Source organism: Nematostella vectensis, chromosome 14 (genome assembly GCF_932526225.1).
Source record: "Nematostella vectensis chromosome 14, jaNemVect1.1, whole genome shotgun sequence".
In the NCBI taxonomy this organism is placed as follows: domain Eukaryota; kingdom Metazoa; phylum Cnidaria; class Anthozoa; order Actiniaria; family Edwardsiidae; genus Nematostella; species Nematostella vectensis.
Genome location: NC_064047.1, coordinates 8631250 through 8644344, shown reverse-complemented (window position 1 = coordinate 8644344; position 13095 = coordinate 8631250).

Sequence of the window (13095 nt, the reverse complement as noted above, 5' to 3'; positions counted from 1 at the left end):
AAACCCGTAAAAGGGCGAGAATTGAGGACGCGATAGGATTTGTTGTTGTTGATGTTGTTGTTTCACGCTCGCGTTATTAGTCGTCCCATGCACGAAACGGACTTCGTCTCCTTCGACTTGTAGTCCACAGCAATGTCGTAAAAAAGACTCCAGCTTCACAAATTCCTCCTTAAAAAACTTCAGCGGCGATCCGAATTTCTTCTCATACTCTTCGACTAGTTTTGCCACAGGAATACGAAATTCCTCCGAGGGAGCTCCTTGTGTTTTCAACTCCGCTACGAGTTCAGTAACCCGCTTTTGTTCCATATACAACTTCTCCTCTATCGAAAGATCCATGTCTAACTGCCCGAACGTCCCGTCGGGGGTGCCAATATGTAATAGCTCGGTCAGGATATGGTTTGGTGGCCCATAGACAAAGAATTACAATGAAATTGAGACGTTTAACAATATAATTCACTCGCTTTCGACATCGGGTTCAAGTCTAAATCTGATACACCCAGCATCGTAATACTAGCGATCTAACTGACATACAATAATCAACTTAATCTCTTAATCTGTTCCGCTACATCACGCACACATCACTACACACATCTCACTCTGAGCTGTATGGATGCGATCTATAAGATGCTGTCCTGTCTTTACGATACTTGTATAGTACGTGGTGTATACTGCTATTTCAATAAACGTTGTCTAAGAGCGCTCTGCCGCACGCGCCCATACCGCGAGGTGGTATGGGATATATGTTGTTTCAGGTTTACAGTTTGTTTTCAGGGCGTAAATATGCCGCAGTCTTACAGTGAAGACCTTCGCTAGCGAGTTACCTGGATGGTATTCAGTTTGTTTTTCAGGGCGTAAATGTGCCGCAGTCTTACAGTGAAGACCTTCGCTAGCGAGTTATCTGGATGGTATACGGTTTGTTTTTTCAGGGCGTTAATATGCCGCAGTCTTACAGTGAAGACCTTCGCTGGCGAGTTATCTGTATGGTACCGTTTCTTGGATTATCTATCGAAGACACTGTTGTAATGATTCGACGGGAGGACTTCTGTTGACTGGGATCGTACCTTTATTCTGAAGTCAGTAGGTAAAAGGTAACTTTTGAGAAACAAATATGTAACTTGTAATCGAAGTTACTGAACGGAAGGAGAAAGAACTGGTCGCTCAAGTAGCGTAGGTGTGATGTTTGCTGACTTAGATTAGCCAGTGCGGAACATTACCATTTTTGGTTATATTTGATAAACAATCTGATTAACCAATCAGAGATGAGTATTACTATGCCCAGTCTCACGCGGACACGCCTCAACTCAGAGTGGGAAAACAAAATGGCGGTTCCGTTGAATCGGGAAAATCATGTTGAACGCCGCTTTTTAACTCTTTGCTAGCAGTGATTTCTTCTTATCTGTTTAAGCAGGGATTTCACCGACTCAGTGCGTCATATATACCCTATTTGTGTTGTTTCTCATCGGCAACAGACCTCATTTGCAGGGTTATTTTTACGACTTCACCGAATCGTACTGTAATGAACGCGGAAGGGTAAGCCACTGCTAGCAGGCTATAACATTGATCACCAATTATCTAGTTGTACGTTTCATCAAGTCATACAAATGCACAAAATTTCCCTGGATTTATCTTGCTTTCGCACTCGGAATGAAGACACTCCAAGAAAAAATTTAGCTGGGATATTGAAACTAAAATGAATCTTATACAGAATGGCAGCGAGTCTCATTAAAAAAAAATGAAGCTAAATCGTATACAGATTGGCCGCGAGTCACTGTTTATTGTATGCAATTTAAAGACACTACATGAAAGTACTGTTTAAATGTTTATATTTGATCCTGGAATAAATAGATTTGCTATGATCAGTAAATCTCAGGGATGGCAGTCATTATTCATTGCTGCATTACTTTGCTATTACTCGTTGTAAAAAAAAGTCCTTACCACAAATGCTCACATTATGGCTTTTTTTATAAATGGATTCTAGAGGGGGCACTTGTTTGAGGGGCTATGTAATGTGCTTATTCAATGAGGGGTGTATGTATACCTCAGTGTCAGAACCATCCCCAAAGGACTTCATTGTATCCAGCTCTGTTTTCATCATGATTCATTTTATTAAAAAAAAGGAAGTTTTGTGACACAAATCGTGCTTAATACACAGGTTCTAACACCAAGTTAGAGCCATTGAGGGTGTATTTCATTGTGTGTGCAGACAAATGGAAAAAGGCATAAAGTGTAAACTAGGGTGAGGAAAAGGCATGGTAAGGGCAAAGGGGTGGTGACAAAGGGTATGTCTAATTGGGGGTGCTGACACAGGTTGTGAAGATGAAGTAAACTTGTACCATGTTTGATTACTAGGCTTGGAGATGATAGGAGAATGGGAGTATAGTCATACCCTGGGTACCAGAGGCTCCAAGCTTCACTAGAGCAGATATCATATGGAAAATATCTATTCATATCTGGTGATACTTCAGGCTTATTTTTTTCTCGCCAGTTTCTATTATATGCGCAAAGAGTCTTTTTTTTTATAAAAAGGGAATTAAATTAATTTGATTTGATAGGCAAGTCTGAGTGTTGAAGCTCCCCTTTAAAACTATAGTGATATTAAGAATTTATATGTTTGGGGTATATAGGTTTGAGTAATTGTTTGGGAGGTAAGTTTCTATACTTGGTATATTTTATGTATAGAACTCAGGTTTGGGTAATTTTTTTTTTTGGGGGGGGGCTAATTTGACAAAAAGTCCTTATCGCAAATGCTTATTTTAGCATATTATGCCCTTCTTTTTACCCCTCTTGTACCAGGTTTGATTACTAGGCCTTGAAGATTCTAGGAGTATGATTGTGCAGTCATAGATATCATACTGTATGGAAAATAAATATTTATATTTGGTGATACTTCAGGAGCATTTTTTATCTCAGTGCCTATTGCACAGAGTTTGTTTGTTGTCTTTTTTATAAAAATGGAATAAAATTGATTTTATTTAATAAGCAAATCTGAGAGTTGAAGCTCCCTTATAGCAAGATTTTGTATGCTTGGGCTATAGAATTTAGGTTTGGTTATTTATTTGGGAGGTAAGTTTCTATGCTTGGTATATTTTATGTATAGAACTCAGGTTTGGGTATTTTTTTTTTTTGGGGGGGGGCTAATTTGACAAAAAGTTCTTATCGCAAATGCTTATTTTAGCACATTATGCCCTTCTTTTTACCCCTCTTGTACCAGGTTTGATTACTAGGCCTTGGAGATTCTAGGAGTATGATTGTGCAGTCATAGATATCATACTGTATGGAAAATAAATATTTATATTTGGTGATACTTCAGGAGCATTTTTTTATCTCAGTGCCTATTGCACAGAGTTTGTTTGTTGTCTTTTTTATGAAAATGGAATAAAATTGATTTTATTTAATAAGCAAATCTGAGAGTTGAAGCTCCCTTATAGCAAGATTTTGTATGCTTGGGCTATAGAATTTAGGTTTGGTTATTTATTTGGGAGGTAAGTTTCTATGCTTGGTATATTTTATGTATAGAACTCAGGTTTGGGTATTTTTGAGGATGAGTAGGGGGGCTAATTCATCAAAAAGTTCTTATCAGTTCTTATCTTATGCCCCTCTAGCATTAGATTTTAGGGGGGGCACTGGTTTGAGTGGCTATGTAATGCGCTTACTCAATGAGGGCTATTTTATGGTGTGTGCAGACAAATAGGAAAAGGCATAGAGTGTAAAATTAAAGGTTGAGAAATGCATGGTAAGGGGAGTGAGGTTGTGATGACTGAGGGCATGTCACTTGTGGTGTGCTCACACAAGGTGCGAAGACAAGGAAGTAAAATTCAACCGGGTTTTATGACTAGGGCCTTGGAGGTGAGGAGGATAGAGGTTTTTTTTTATAAAAGGGAATAAAAATAAATTAAATTTGATAAGCAAATTTTCCTTCTAAAACTTTTTTACGGGACTGGCAAGTTTCAAGCTTTTGTATGTTTTACGAATAGAACTCAGATTTGGGTTACTTTTTTGGGGGGAAGGGGGAGGGCTATCTATTCTTGGTGGAGTTTTGGGTATAGAGTTCAGATGCAGGTATATTCTTAGGGGTGGCGCGGTTCCGTTCTTTTGGGGGCATAAAATGTTCGTATCTGTCGAAACCAACAGTCATGTTTACAGCTAGAGTGCCCCCCCCCCCCCCCCCTATGTTGTTGTGGTGGTCGCAGGGCAAGACATTTAGCTAAAGAATGATAAGAAGCGAACCCCCGAGAGACAAGGGTAGGGTAAAATGCTTTTCGGCTAAATGTTGACACAAATTTTCATACCTATTCTTCGGCGATTTTTCCCTGTTGTATAGACGTTGGGCCTTGACTCGCACTTTCGTCCTCACAATTCAACCTCCGCTCTTCTCAACTTTCACCATACCCTGTGGGCACTCGTTTCGGCTTGTGGTGAAAATTGTTTTAGTATGCCATGATCCTCATTTATCCTAGTTTAGTCCTGTCAAGGTCCTAAGCCGTAGAATTTGGTCCATCACACTCATATTTCTCTTTTTCTAAACGTAAACATTACGAAGAGAGTTCGATTTTACGGCAGTCTCCAATAAAAGCGCTCAATTTGAAAAGGTTTCCCAAACGATATTTTACTTTCGAGCACAAGAACTCATCAATCAAATATCAAACTTGGTATAGAGCAGGATATTTTGCTGTTTTGGTCGATTTTTGCGATGCGACGTCTCGCTAACAAAACAAATTCAAGTTTCAAACTCCGCGCGGCCATTTTGAATATTTGCATAATAAGTAGGTAAATCGATATAACCAAAAATGGTAATGTTCCGCACTGTTAGCATAGATAATCAGATTGCCAACACTGCAGAGCTAAGCACCTCCTTCTTGGGTGTGGGCGATCCTACGTGCTGTGCTAATGATACCGACTATTAACGTCCGACATCTAAAGGAAACTATATAAACAGAAGACTTGTAAGTTTACCAACTTAATGGAAAGTTGAAGACAGATAAGTCCCAAAACATGATACGACCCGATAAATGTCATTATGCCACTAATTCTTATAATTAAACGAACATCTTTCTATTCAAGCTAAATCCACAAAAACTAACAATGCCTCAAGAATACTTTCAACCTTGAACAACCCTTTTAGCTAGAGCAAATATCTTAACTTTGTCTATTTGCTCACTACAATTAGTAAAATACGGATTAATTCTAACATAACCTATCATAACATGGCCTCCCCCTTTGAAGACAAGCGTCCCCGCTTGAAAATTTGATATATCATGTAAATGATCCATGCTAAACTAGAGAAGATGTCCGATAAAAGATAATTTGAAAATCAATGCTTATATAATTTTTTTGTTTGTTTTGTTTTTGAAATCCCTGAGTAAATATATCCTAATTTGAATATAATTATAATAAAGCGTGAGTGCTTTTGAATGCTACGGCAAGCTTAATAACTCCAAATTCACCAAAGAGAACTAGAAAATGACTTTCTGTTGAAAATAAAAACTAAGAATAAATTTTACAGTGTGATTGAAAACACTTTTTATAACATATATGAAATATTTACCAAGTTGAAAGGTAAACGAATATTGTCGCTTACGAATCTTGTATCCGAGCAACAGAAAGTAATAAGTAAATAGAAAGTAGTCCTTTTTGGCTTAGTTGAATTGGAGGCCGTAAATAACAGAGCGAGAGAGTGTTCTTTTGCCTAGTTAGAATTCATGCGATGTCGCAGCATGGACTCAGTTCATCCGAGAGGAGGTGTTTAAGTGGCTGGTTAAGCGTAAGTTGCCCTGAGAGGTTCCGTTGGATGTACTAGCTCTGTGTCGTCAACGACGGACGGTCGCTCGAGGTCATGCTCCTCCTCGTCGTCCTCCTCTGACTCGCAGCGTGGTTTCTTGGGTGGCGGTACCAACTCAAAATGGGGTTCGTGTGGAGGTGATGAGCGTTGGGGGGGGGGGGGGGGGGGGCGTGCGGCGCTGATGCTTGAGGCGCTCGAACACCATGATGATAACAAGCGTATGCCATAAGAAGGACGAAGTTCAGCAGTGAAACAGCTACTGAAGCGTATAGTAGAATTTCGTTGATTATGTTGACCTCAACCTCGCTGATGGCCTCAATGTCGCCGTGGATTTTGTCAATCTGTGCCGTGAATTGTCGATCGAGCACGCGGTACGTCTCGTCTAGCCCACGAAGAATGGAGTGGTTCATGACGGTGACCGGCGGAATGATAAGCGTACGGAAGTGAAGGTCTAATTGTTTATCGTCCATTACCGACTTCCAAGAGGTATATCGGAGATGTGTCTCCTCAAAGATCGGTAACTCGATTTCCATACGCTGTGGGCATTCGCCGATACCGGACGTAGCGCTCTCGAAGGATACGTTGCAGGGTAAATGGAATACCGCCAGAGGCGTCACACGCATGGGACCATTGTTTGTGGTCAACGTCCCGGATGTTGCAGACAAGAAGTAACGTCCGCCGATGTGGTGAATTTCCTTCAGGCCGTCACAGTTCTTTGATGTTATGTGGTGTCGTGGATAAGCCATGTGAGAGTATGGAGACCAAGGAACCCCCAACCAATTTGGATTTTGAACGACATTAAGAAGGTTAGTGGGGCACAGAACAAACTCATTATTTGTCATACACTTTGATAGAATGGCATCAGTGACCAGCATTTGATTGTTTTTACATGTGATTAGTAGTAGATTACGCTGAAGAACTGGGCCGGTGAAACAAGTGTTGGATACGTTAAATTTTAAGGGGTAAGGTTCTCTATAGTACACATGTGTTGTACCGAAGCAACAATTGGTAGTGTGAAAAGCATAGTGGCTTCTAGCTTGCTTTGGGATACAGAGAGCTTTTTGCCTTCGTCCGAAAGCGTAAAATCCACCATAGGTTCCATAAGAAGTGGAACGCCTTCATCTAACAATTGTTTTGTAACTATAAGGGAGGGATCCGTTTCCAATCTGTCCGCCACTTGACCATTGACATAGGGAGGAAGTAAGTCATATCCCACAAGTGTTTTACCGGCTAGCCTAGAGAATTGTGCGACTGTATCACGAATTTCCGACAAGCGCAGGATTGTGGCGAATGCAGTGTTAATTTCTATTGCTTACTTTGATAAAAACTCCATTTGCATGTTTTTGTTGCAATTGTCCTTTTTAGCAAACTCCCGAAAGATTAGCCGCCATCGGACAAATGTATCCTTGACAATTTTCATGTCCTCGGTCACTCGATTTAACTTCGTAGCCATACTGTCCACCGTTTTTATCAAGTAAACAACCTTGCCGTTTACCGATGGTCCAAACGTTTTTCTTGGGTTTTAATGATTTTTTTACAAATAATTCCTGGGGCAAACGGAAACTGCCCGCTTTGGTTGATTACCCGGAAGGGAACGTCTGTCCCTAGAGTTGTGCGCTCGTGGATGGTGGCTGGTTGTGAGCCTGGATTGATTAGTTTGACAGAAGCCAATACTTGCGCTCTTGTAATGTTATAATTAATGTGTAGGTTTTGTGATGGTATAGTGAGCGGAGGCTGTTCTTGAGTGAGCTTGCGATTATCAATATGAACAGGTGCACTAAACTTGGAAAATGACGGAATGATGAGGACCCGGTGTGCGTATACCGTTGCAGGCTGAGGAACGCGTGAATCTAATGAAGGGAATTCATTAAATGGGCATTGAAAAGGTGGTCTTAGGTTCAAGGAGCGTGACGCTAAGTCTATCTGCGCGTTGTGCTGCATTAAGAAATCTTTTCCTAAAATAGCTTCATAAGTGAGGTTCTTGATTACCAATAAATCTAAAGTAAATACCCTGTTGCCTAGTGATAAATCTGCTGTAAGTATGCCTAGTATTGTTCAGCTGTGACCGTCTACAGTCTGTAGTGCTGCTAAACTGAAGTCGCGCAGTTGTAAATTGTTTGTTGTGTTTAGCCGTCGCCAAGTAGACGAACTGATGCAGCTTATCGCGGCGCCAGTATCTACCAAAAGGTCGATGTCGTGACCAGAGATTTGACCTTGAAGCATTAAATTGTCCGTTGTAAGAAATGGAACATTGACCGTAACATCCGTGCCATTATTTTGGTTGCCGAAATGGGAATTTGAAGTATTAATAATCGTATTGATTTCTGGTAAATTGTCATCAGTCTCATCTGGACTGGGACTCATTGGCTGCTGTAGAATGCTGTTATCCATTCCAAAATCCATATCTAGGATTGATTGATGATTGTCATTAAACGTTTCGTCGCATATACTGTGGCCTTCAGCCAATACTTGGGGAGTTGTTAACTTTTCAAAATTAAACATCACCTCTGTGGGTGGAAAACATTTACGAGGCGGTCTTTCTTCGACCTGTATATTACCTCATCAGAAAAAAATTGTGAGACGTACTGGTCTGAACCGATCATTATTATCCAAATTTGCATTGCTTTGTGCATTCTCTTGTGAAGAAAAATCGTTATTATTAATTTCAAAACTCTTCACGGTCTGGTCTCTGGTGTCGGGCGAATCATTGTTCGGGAAGACTGATTCGTCCAGCTGAAAATGTTCACTAGTTGGTGTGTAAAAATTTAAGTCGTCCATGTTGGCGTCAAAGGTGGCGTCATTGGCTGGTAGTGTGTGATGTTGAAAGTTCTCTTCGTTAATTGTAAGCGCGCTTTGATTGTCGTTTGTGTAGTTGTGATTGTCATTAAAATCCAGGGCCCCTAGTAGTTCCCGATAACCAGGAGCCGCTATCAGTTTCCCTGGTTGAGACGTCTGGGAGGCCCATTATTTTGCCATTGTGGCCTCTGGAAGGAGGGGCGATAAGTGGGGTTCTGGTTGCGCGGGTTGGGAATACGAGAATCCCGGGCGCGACATGAATAAGCCGTATGGCCTCTAGTGTTACACTGGCTACATATGGGGATCCCTGTATAAGTACGACGATTACGATCGTAATTTTGGTTTGGGGGATTCGATCTGCGGAGCTCTTTGCGTAATTCCTGCTGAATGATTAGTCTGATGTCATCCCTGGTAAGGTTATCGGCTCCAGGCCGATGGGGCGGGCGGCTGGGGTCGGGGGTGGGTTCGTAAGCAGCAATCTTAGAAGGGTTAGATGAAGGGATTGTCTTAGCTAAAGCCCCGGTTACACCGTTGATAACCCGTTTAGTAAGCTCATCCGAAACAGTAGCCAAATCGGTTGGAGGGCCGGACACCGCATCGCGCAAGCGAGCCTGTGTTTCAGCCGTCTCAAAATCCGCCGGGGATTGGAGTACCACGTACTCTTTGAGTGGTCCCCGTAGGCCGCGCACAAATTGGTGCAACCACTCGCTTTTTGGCAATTTGAGCCGCTGACATAAACGGCGGATGTCAGCGGTGTACTGGGCAAGGGGTTCAAACTTTCCTTGGACTCTTTGGTCCAATTGCTGGCGCAAGAGCCACTGGCTTGCCTCAGAATCAAAGTGATTTTTTAATTGTGTGAGAGCTGCGTCCCAGGTGTTCAACGCTGCCATAGGGTGGCTGTTGAACCAAACGCTGGCGTTTCCCGTATGGTAAAGGGGAAGGGCCTGTAACTTTATTTCATCGTCCTAGCGATAGAATTCAGTCATCCGTTGAAAAAGGGTGATGAAATCATTTACATCTTCTATGCCATCCCCGCTAAAGGTAGGGGGCTTCAATCCTGAGTCCCAAAAGGTCGCCGCTTTCCCCACTGTTGTTTCTAAAGCCGCTAAACTATTTTGTTGTTGTAAATGCTTGTATTCTACAGCATTTCTCAGATGGTCAAAAGAAGAAATCAAGCTTCGTAACACTTCGGGTGAGACATCAGGAGCCTGTTGGTGTGGGGTCCTAAGTGTTTCTATAGTCTCAATACGCCTGGGTGTAGATTCGGGCGATTCAGGATTCCTTGCCGCCATGGTCTGTGATCGAGTCTGAATGCTGGGTGGGACCGACGAGCGCGGAGGTTTTTTAACTTTGGCCGACACGGTGACTATGGAATAAGTAGCGTATCGCTACGTATAGGATAAGCAAAACGAAAAACATCGTAATGGACAGTAAGGTCACCAAGTTAATCGCGAGTGACTACAAACATTTGAAACAGATAAGAAAAAGCTACGTAAGTTAGCTTGTTGTAAGATTGTGGGAAGAACATGACACAATTTCGCATATACAAGAAAATAACATACAATAGGTATGAATAGCTAGAATTCAGTTACAACTACATAGTAATAGCAAACAACACAACTGCTAGTCACTGAGATCATTCCCAAAGACGTGTGCTGCCTATGAGTAGTGCCAATTCAGGATGGGGGAAAGAACGGGGTTAGGCTCCCCACTGGTCCCGTCACCCACTGACTTACTTGCTTTTCTTTTTCAGAATCGAGGGTTCTCCACCAATGTAATGATTAGACGGGAGGACTTCTGTTGACTGGGATCGTACCTTTATTCTGAAGTCAGTAGGATGAAGAGTGTTGAGGATTTACAATGTGGTCCTATTTGTAGCAAAACAGGTAGCACGTTTGATTGACAAGCACTGACCACGTGTGCAGAGTGCGGTGATTGGACGGTACTTGACAATGCAAACAGTTACATCAGATATCATTAACTGTCGGCAAAATTAGCGATAACAAAGGAAAACTTTGGAAAGAATTTAAGGATACAAAACGAATGTCCTTTGCCATGAAACTAAGGGAGTCGGTAGGAAAGGTAAAAGGTAACTTTTGAGAAACAAATATGTAACTTGTAATCGAAAGTTACTGAACGAAAGGGGAAAGAACTGGTCGATCAAGTAGCGTAGGTGTGATGTTTGCTGACTTAGATTAGCATAGATAATCAGATTGCCAACACAGCAGAGCTAAGCACCTCCTACTTGAGTGTGGGCGATCCTACGTGCTGTGCAAATGATACCGACAATTAACGTCCGACATCTAAAGGAAACTATATAAACAGAAGACTTGTAAGTTTACCAACTTAATGGAAAGTTGAAGACAGATAAGTCCCAAAACATGGTACGAACCGATAAATGTCATTCTGTCACTAATTCATATAATTAAACGAACATCTTCCTATTCAAGCTTAATCAACAAAAACTAACAATGCCTCAAGAATACTTTCAACCTTGAAAAACCCTTTAAGCTAGAGCAAATATCTTAACTTTGTCTATTTGCTCACTACAATTAATAAAAATACGGATTAATTCTAACATAACCTATCATAACACTGTGGCATTTTTTTCTGTGCCGCGTACAATTGTAAAAGGTATCTGAAAAAATAGGGACGGCAACGCGAAAGACGACGGTAGAAAACAATTGAGAATTAAAGAGCCAGACGTGAACTATACTCTGTAATGGATTCTGTCTGATACATTTCAGCCGTTTTCCTTCAAACGACAACGTGAAAACTCCAAGTTTCATGGTGTAGCGGGGACGGGAACGTTGCGCTGAAAACTAGACTATGCTTGTTCGATATGCTAAAGAATACATAAACGAGTTTAATAAACTAGCTTAAAATCGAGCGCAAAGTATGAAAGCTTTATGGGTTCTCCCTGCAGTCGGTCGCCGTCGTCGTTGCTATTTCGTTCAGGCACTTTGCCAACAGGTTTTCTTTTAGTGTAACTACATAGTCTCCGTTTGACACCTCTTACGGGATAGGTGCCAAACCCGCTCTTGTTCCTTGTTTAAGAACGTGCAAATATATATTTAGAAAATTATCAGACTGTACTGCCATCCTGATATCGTTCAACGAAGTTCGTGTCGGCGGTGAAGGATGGCAAAGATGGAAACAACATAATATTACCCATACTACCTCGCAGTATGGGCGCGTGCGGCAGAGCGCTGTACAGATCCCGAATGATCCCAGGACCCGAAACGATCCCAGGACCCGAAATGATCCCCAAAAGTCCCCCAACTGATCCCGGGACCCGAAACGATCCCAGGACCCGAAATGATCCCAGGACCCGAAACGATCCCAGGACCCGAAACGATCCCCAAAAGTCCCCCAACTGATCCCGGGACCCGAAACGATCCCAGGACCCGAAATGATCCCAGGACCCGAAACGATCCCAGGACCCGAAATGATCCCCAAAAGTCCCCCAACTGATCCCGGGACCCGAAACGATCCCAGGACCCGAAATGATCCCAGGACCCGAAACGATCCCAGGACCCGAAACGATCCCAGGACCCGAAACGATCCCAGGACCCGAAACGATCCCCAAAAGTACCCCAACTGATCCTGGGACCCGAAACGACACCGAGGAGTCCCCGAAATCAACCCCAAGAAATTGCGGTAATGGACAAAGGGAAAGCAAAAGAAATATTTGCAATTCTTGAAGCATAATTAAGGGTTAACAGGGACTCAATTTATAAACAACGTGACTTAAAAATATTAAATTCCAATACAATACTTCTATTTATTACATTGCCCGGCGTTAAACACATAAACAGAGTCCAAAACAAATACACAACTTTCAATTGCTACTGAAAGGAATACAGCATAAACATAGCACAGCTTTGCTCAGATCAACCAAACTCTCGACCTTCCATCACACTCTAAACATTTTGCGGTTCCGACACATGACTCTGACACTATAAATCTCATTTCCGGTAAACATCACCCCTAAAAATTAATATTCATTTGACAACCAAACATGTATTTCACCACGAAATTCTTGTTTACACGAGCGAATATTTACCGACACATTATATTTAGGCAGCCGGTTTGGCCGAGAAGATGGAATGACAAAAGCACACTGAGTAATACACTCGAACAACCCTTCTACTACCGATGCAAAATATTAAGAGGATGTGGCTTTAGTTGAAAGCAATATTATGTGAGTTTTGAATTTCCTCATGCAGTCGTGCGTACACCCCGGCATGATCTTATGATATGATAGGTCTTTCATTCACCGAAAACAAACATGCCAAAAAATAACTTTAAAACATTTCGCTTCCTATGTAAAGCAGCATGTCCTATCCTTTCTTTTTGGCTTGTTATGTGAAAATGATTTATCCACGCCGTATTCTTCAAATTACTATCACAGGAATTGTTAGTTGACACCAATTTCTGACTCAACCACTGTATTTCCCCCGCAGTACTATTTTAATATCTTAAGACTATAGTTTTAGTTAATGTAAATTCCCTTTTAA